The sequence below is a fragment of the Lissotriton helveticus genome, chromosome 7 (genome assembly GCF_964261635.1).
Source record: "Lissotriton helveticus chromosome 7, aLisHel1.1, whole genome shotgun sequence".
Taxonomy (NCBI): Eukaryota; Metazoa; Chordata; class Amphibia; order Caudata; family Salamandridae; genus Lissotriton; species Lissotriton helveticus.
In genome coordinates, this window is record NC_136068.1 from 1,893,394,950 (window position 1) to 1,893,402,306 (window position 7,357).

A 7,357-nucleotide genomic window follows, 5' to 3' on the forward strand; every position below is an offset into this window, starting at 1 on the left:
CTTTTGCTCGAATCCCTGGAGTGGGGGATAGAGTGATTCCAAACATGGACAGGAGACACTTGTTAATCGCAGACGCACACATGGGCGAGGGTCTCAGACACCTTAAATTAAAAGATTCTCTGGAAGAATTACAATCACGGTACTGGTGGCCAGGCATGAGCCTGCACTACACCATGTTTGTAAAAAACTGCCCAAACTGCAACAGAGATCGCAGTGGGGAGAGAAGCAGTTTAATACCTCGTCGTATCAAGGCAGATAATATTACCAACAAAAAGAATGGCTTGCGATTAACATACACTCAGGCAATCCAGCCTGGGGGGGGAAAGAATGGCCAAATGAGCACAGCCCAGCGGGAATCTTCTCACTTCCTTCCTGAGGGTATGGGATGGTGTAAAGAAAAAACCAAGGCAGAAAGCAATCTATAATGGAAAGGACATTAGGTTCGGGAGCTGGGTGGGTCAAACATCTAATAAGTGTCCAACGTAGTCTAAATAACTTGCCAAGAAATTCTCTGAAGGGATTCAGTCCGTACGAATTATTATTCGGAACTAGGATGTTGATCTCTGACCTTGATAGTCAGACTTCAGTGGTAATAGAAAAAACCTTTGATGTCAAAGACCGTTTGGCTATTTTGCAGGACTTAAACAAAACAAGAAAAGACCTGAGCAACATACAGTTGAAACAACAGCCAACAACCACTGAAGAATCACCACCTGTCCCAGCAAGACCTGTCTGGATTCCAAAAGTCGGGGATCTAGTCAGGGAGAAGATCGCGGTAAAGAAGGAATTTGGGCCTTCTTACAGAAAAGCAGTTCCTGTCTTGTCTGTCAACGAGACAAGATCAGTTGTACTACCGCCACTTGCTGGAAAAAAGGAGAACCGAGTTGTATCCATCGACCTGGTAAAACCACAACATGTGGCCGATAACAAACAGTAGGCCAAGTGGACTCCCAATAAGTAGCAGAACACCAAGGTTTGCTACCAGTACAGAGGTCCTAACAAAGAGGCTCATCACATTCGAAACGCCTAAAGAAGAACAACAAGGACTATGCAACAATGCAATAGAACTCAGACCTCTGAAAACCCAAATAAAGACATTTAGCAGAGACACACCAATCTACAATGAAGTTCCAAGTGAAATTGCAAGAAACAAAAATCCTGAACCAATTGGAACAATTGACAGAACTGCATCTGGTTACTTCATCAACTTCGATGATTCCTCTGAAGGTTTCAGCGAACAAAAGACACAGCCATCATCAAAATCCTTTAAAGACAAAGCTAAGGAACTTTTGAAACAACTGAAAGAAACATATCTGGTTACTCCATGGATTGAATTTTGGGTGGGTTTTGGTGCATTTATCCTCATACTTTGGCTCATCATGGTATTTACCTTGGGACGCTTCATTGAGGGAAAATATGCTAAAATGGACACAGCAAGTCAGAACATCAACTTGGTCCTCAAACCACACACATCTTCACACGTCGAGAAACGAGAACTTTCTTCAGAACTTTCTTCAGCCAACTTCACAGCAATTCCAATACCTGGTGGGGTAGCCTGGGACAACACTGACTATGAAATTTATGGTCCGGTCGAGATCCTGAAATATCCACACCAAATCAAGATCTCTTTGAGTGACTTTGCAAAACCAAACTCATTTGCTGATGATTGGGACTTTGAAAGTATTAACAATATGATGTCTGACTTAGTAATGTCTGCTAAATTTACAAAACATGATTATTTGCAAGGTTCTACAAATTATGATAGTATGTATTGCTATAACCATTATGGTAACCATTTCTTGCATAAATCTGCACAACCTAGAAATGTTTTAAATTATAATCAATGGGAACATTGTGCTACACCTCCAAAAGGGAGTTCTAGAACCTTTTATGACAAATATTCATATTTTTCAGGTTTTAACATAACTAATGCTGAAACATTTTATTACAAATTGTCAAACAAGACAGGGATGAAAACCATGATAACCAACACAAAATTGATATATTCAGATTCATTCTTTGAAAAAATGAATACATTTGGATTTGATTATTGGGACAAAAATGTTGATTTGAAAAGTGTTTGGGGTACAAAAGAATGGCAAGTACAGGGTATAGAAGCTTTGTTTAGAGCCTGCATGATCCCAGAACAAATGATATTTTTAAATGACACTGTTCAACAAACCACCTGTCTTGGCTTAGCCAAAATCAAAGATTTAAATAACCCGTCTATTCCAAAGCCAACAATGTTTAGCAATAGCTCTGAAACAGATGAAGAAATAGACATAAACCATATACTTAACCAAAACAGAACACATCCTGATTGGAAACAATGGTTGATCTGGCCCACAGATACAAATCACTGTCAAGATAGATTCCTGAATAAAACACAGGGTTTCAAAATGACCAGGCCAGACCCTAGATATCCCCAAAGACATCACCCAGGGATAATAACAACCTACAGTGTGGGCAAATTATGCCTTCAATGGCTACAAACTTCCACACTGCCTGAAATTAAGCAACACCTAACTTTACTTACTGATGGTGCTGACTTGCGTGATTTCATACTGGGACCACGCAAACAGCGTCAAAAGCGTTTCATAGCAGCCTCTGTATATGCAGCATACAATGAGGCCTGGAAGGTTACTCAAATTGAAACAGCAGAGAGAATACGTGAAATTGATCGTATTAATTTGGAAAAATCACTTTCTGTAGTGGACAATGGGTTAATGACTCTGTCCTCCAGAATATTTTCATTGGACAGCATTGTGTCTTCAGCAATCGATATATTATCGCAAGACTTACTGTTATTACAACATGGTCAGTCACAATTGCGCTCTATTGTACAGCTTGGCTGGACGTTACAAAATCTGCGTTCAGGCTATGTGCCTTGGCGTTTAATCAACACAACGTCACTATTCCAAATCTTTAACCTTACTGATAGACAAATCGGTATGGCGCAGAAGGGTGCTGATTATACAATCTTGAGCATTGAAAAACTAGAAAGATTACCGATGACAATGTCAGAACGACCTGTCAGTGAATGGATAATCCACGGAATCATAAATATTCCAATCTCAACCTTCAGGTTTCAATACTGCCGAAAATATATACAGGCTGGCATGTACGAGAAATTGGGAAAGGGGTACCTTAAAACAACTTGGAACCTGCCCTATTCACATGCATGTGTCAGTAATAAAGGACAGAAAGTGTTTCTTAGTGTCAACAATTGTGCTATGTCACTAAGCGGCACGCTTCTGTGTAACGGAATTAGTTTGCACGGAGCCTGTGAAGGGAATTCATACAACCTTTCATGTCACCAGCAAGGCGCACCTGCAACTAAAATAGAACCATTCTGTCAAAGACTCTATAATGGGAGTTACATTCTTATTGTAGACCGCAGATGTTGTAGTCTTATGCCCGGGACTCCTTATCTCGTCACCACGACGGCGAAGGTCAAGTGCTGTGGACGTTCTTTGTTCCCCAGCTCCTTACCAGACAGGGAGGCAAGGGCATGGCCCGGTTTGAAAATTACTTCTATTCGAATAGATACTTTAAGCAGAATGAAAACAGTGCTTCTTCAGACGCCTACAAGGCTCACGTCATCAAAAGAAACATATGATCTACAAGTCGCAAGGACGACTGCAGAGATACATACATTATTATCGACTAATTCCCCCGTACATTTCGCGGAAATCCTGAGCGAAATCTTAAATATTTCTGATACCACTGGGGTCTCAAAGGTATTTAAGACAGTATTTTCGATGGCATTAACACCATTCAAAGCCATACTGGGTATTTTTCCAGATTTCGTCCATTCGATTTTTGGCGGACTTCCCCTGATCCTGGGACTAATTGCAGGAATCCTATTCCTAGTCCTTATTTTTCGTTATGGCAACCCATGTCACAGATCAAACTCTCGCGACAATGGAAGATACGATCCTAGCCATTGGATACCGGGACCGGATATCAAAAATCCTGGGACTCTCCCGGCTTAGAGACCTAAACATGAATTGGTTTCTATCATTTCGACCAATGTGGCAAAGGTGTGTTTTACCTGTACTAAGGTGTCTGCTATGCGGAGAAGAATGCGTGTTAGACACCTGTCTGACGCTACAATCGGATGCGCCAGTGGATGCAGATACACTGTTGGTTCCTACCAAGGTTCACGCTTTGTGCTGCCCTCAAAGGCTGCCAATCCTGATGACGGCATTCCTGGAATCTTCACCACTACGATTGAAGAGTAGTGAAGTTCAAGATGAAAGCAACATCGAACAGGTACGACCTTCTGTCAGCAATGCGAATCAGAATGTCAATGGAGACAATCATGCGCACGAATGCATGGTTACCCCTATTTCCGACTTAGTGGAACTTTCCCATGAAGCTGTTGACAGTTTTTTCGAAAGCCTGAATGATATGATGTTCTCTCCAGAACAGAAATAGAGACTTTTGAGTAAACTCGCACACGGCGTTCCCTGAATTCGGCCTTCAACTTTAAAAATAAAGTCACATGAACAATTACAATCCAGTTCACGGACAGCAACTTTTTTCAGCAAGCCCTTAAAATATTTTTCTATATATTTTTTCCCCGGGACACTGATCTTCTGCTTGAAGTAAGAAACTATTCCTAGAGAACTAAGATTTCTATTTTAGATATTTTATATAGACTTTAGCTGCCCGCTGGTATGTTCACAAATATTTTATTATGTGATGAAATGGTCTCGAGTCACAAAAACAAAAAAGGGGCCCTGAATCTAAAAAATGAATTCAAGAAGGGGGAACAACCCGCCAGGGCGAGAAAACTAAGGAGCAACATGAAAGGGGTGTTCCCTAAATATCTAGAGAGCAAAACATCTAATCATACATTCAGCTCAACCCACAGCAACACCAACAAGAAGCATGTTTATTCAGAAAATACTTTTTTATTATTCATTTTTTTCATTATAGATTTCATGGAGCATTGATTTCATTTAGTCAGTAAAACAATGTATATCATTAGAGTTTTTTTGTACAGACAAACAGTATAAAAGCTAGGACACGCAAAACATAATTTCGAAAAAAAGGGGGGGCACAAAATCCATTCACTCAAACACTCAAACACACCTTTTGTACAGTCAGATTCATACACAAACAATCACATACATATCATACACAGAAAAGCGCCGACGCGCGTTTCGGACAAGTGCCATAAAAAAGGCTTCCTTCATCAGGGCGCACTTAGAATAAATACTGGACAGACGCCAATGCAATGAATGACGTCTGACACAATGTGCAGGAAGGCGGTCCTAGAAGCAGCATGGACTGAAGGTCGGTGTTCTGTGGGCAGAGAAAAGCGAAAATAAGAGAAAAGTCCACAGTAAAGTTAATATGAGAACAAGGGGGGGGCCTGGCAGGGAGTCAGCAACACACCAAAATTCAAACGGGCAACTCAACACTTCTCACAACAAGCAAGTATATCCTTATACCCCAATACGTGCACCATAATTAGAGGCCATAGAAAAAATGTGCAAAGAACTGTAGCACACCAAAATGTACCATAAAACCAATAGATATAGTAAAAAATAGCAGGATGCCTAAAGAAAAATAGAAAGTACATAAGACCACCAAGAAATTGCAGGTGCAGACAAAAAGTGGGTAACAAATAAATGCAACAAATGGACTCTACATAAGGACCTTAGCAGTATGATAAGTGGTTGAGTCTCACAGGATTGATACAAAAAGAACCTCACTGAGAATAATTTTTTAGAACAGAATTTTTTCCCAAAGATTGGTGTGGTCCAGTCTGTGAAAGTACTCAATGGGCGATCGTAATTTGAGGCATCGGATTAGAAATGGCCTGTAGAGTGTCCACACGACTTCTCATGTACGCAACTTTTCCACCAAAATGGGTCAAAAAGGCAGGGCAGAGCATCCATGTGTCTAAAGAAAATAAATAAAAACAGATAATTTGCTAACATACCAGAAGGGTAGATATAATGAGGTAGTACACCTAATCACTGAAAGGAAAACCAACCTAACAGAAGCATAAGGGAAGTGGGGCAGACCTGTAGTCATTCTCAAAAACTTCAAAACAACGGGGGGGCACTAAAGTAATAAGAAAAGACCTAGACATGAGCTAGACCTAAACAGTGCCTATAAAACGTCTATATTTCTGTAACAGCCAGATCAGAAGTGGAAAAAATGCGAAACTAAGTGGAGCAACATATCTACACAATAGACCACAAGCACAGTGCCTACAGCTAGAATCAAGCTGCATAGAATCGGCAATGTACATCACAACTGGGAAGATACATAACAAGGCTACCTTTTAAACTGTTGCCACACCGAGTCCGATGGAGCCAGTCCCAATGGACGATGAATATAATCTGGAGGGTCTGGAATCTAAATTCAGATGACCTGTTGGATTTGTATAGATGAATTACGAGTTAAGAGAAAACAAGCATGTAATAAACACAAGGCGCTAGAAATACCTCCATAAAAAGGTCAGGTCAAGAGCTAAGATTTATACTGATTGTTCCGATTTTTAGAAAACAAGGGAGATCATGTTCTAGGTAGTATGCACAAAAAAGTCTGGAATACCTTAATGAGTGACTCGGATATGATCCAAGAAAGATATCCGGAAAACATACAACTTCTCCCAGTTAAAGTAGAATGACAGATGCAGGGGCAAAAACGCCTGAAACAAAAAACCAATTATAAATTGTGAAACCAGATAAAACGGAGGTTTCAAAAAGGAATAGCAGAAGGAGCGAAGCCCTCCTAACCTGATATTGGTCCATCGGTCCGGACTAGAAGGAGTCCATGAAAGAATCGGCAGCACGAGCTCCTTCTCCCTGCGGCAGTGAAAATGAGCCGTGAGGAAAGGGCGGCGGCACAACGAAATTTAAAGTGCGCGGGGGTGCCGGAATTACAAGCACCTGCGGGCAGTAAACACAGTAGAAGGCCACAGCTATGAGTAAAGTGGTGTAGAGAGAGTAAAGGGACTCACAAACGTGAAATATAATGACCTATGGGCTGTAAACACAAAGAAAGGCCATAAACACGGCGTAAGATGATCCAGAAAGAATAAAAAGACTCACGAGCATGGACTACCATATAGAAAAAAGACAGAGGAAATATTGTTTCCCCAAAAAACAAGAAAACTGCACCAAAAAACGGGGATAAGATAAAGAAATGGTCTCGACCTTCCTTTCTGTATAGCTATATTAAGAGCCATTTCATGTGTATTTCTCATATACCAAAAAGCAATAATGCATTACAATGCGTGTTTACTTTTGCATTTAATTCATAGCTTAAGTGCATACAATATATATGACTGCAATTTTTCAGTATATTTGAAAATTTCGAAATGCATTTATGT

The 7,357-nt window shown here is 40.5% G+C and overlaps 1 long non-coding RNA gene across 1 annotated transcript; it reads right to left on the minus strand.

The window, feature by feature from the left end:
• Window positions 1-4,899: 4,899 nt before the first annotated feature.
• LOC144767827 (uncharacterized) lies at window positions 4,900-6,942 on the minus strand. Its single transcript, XR_013598353.1, has 5 exons — window positions 6,762-6,942; window positions 6,577-6,673; window positions 6,302-6,393; window positions 5,727-5,916; window positions 4,900-5,313 (listed from the first exon to the last, which is right to left on the minus strand). It is a non-coding gene; the product is annotated as an uncharacterized LOC144767827 (long non-coding RNA).
• Between the last annotated feature and the right edge of the window lie 415 nt (window positions 6,943-7,357).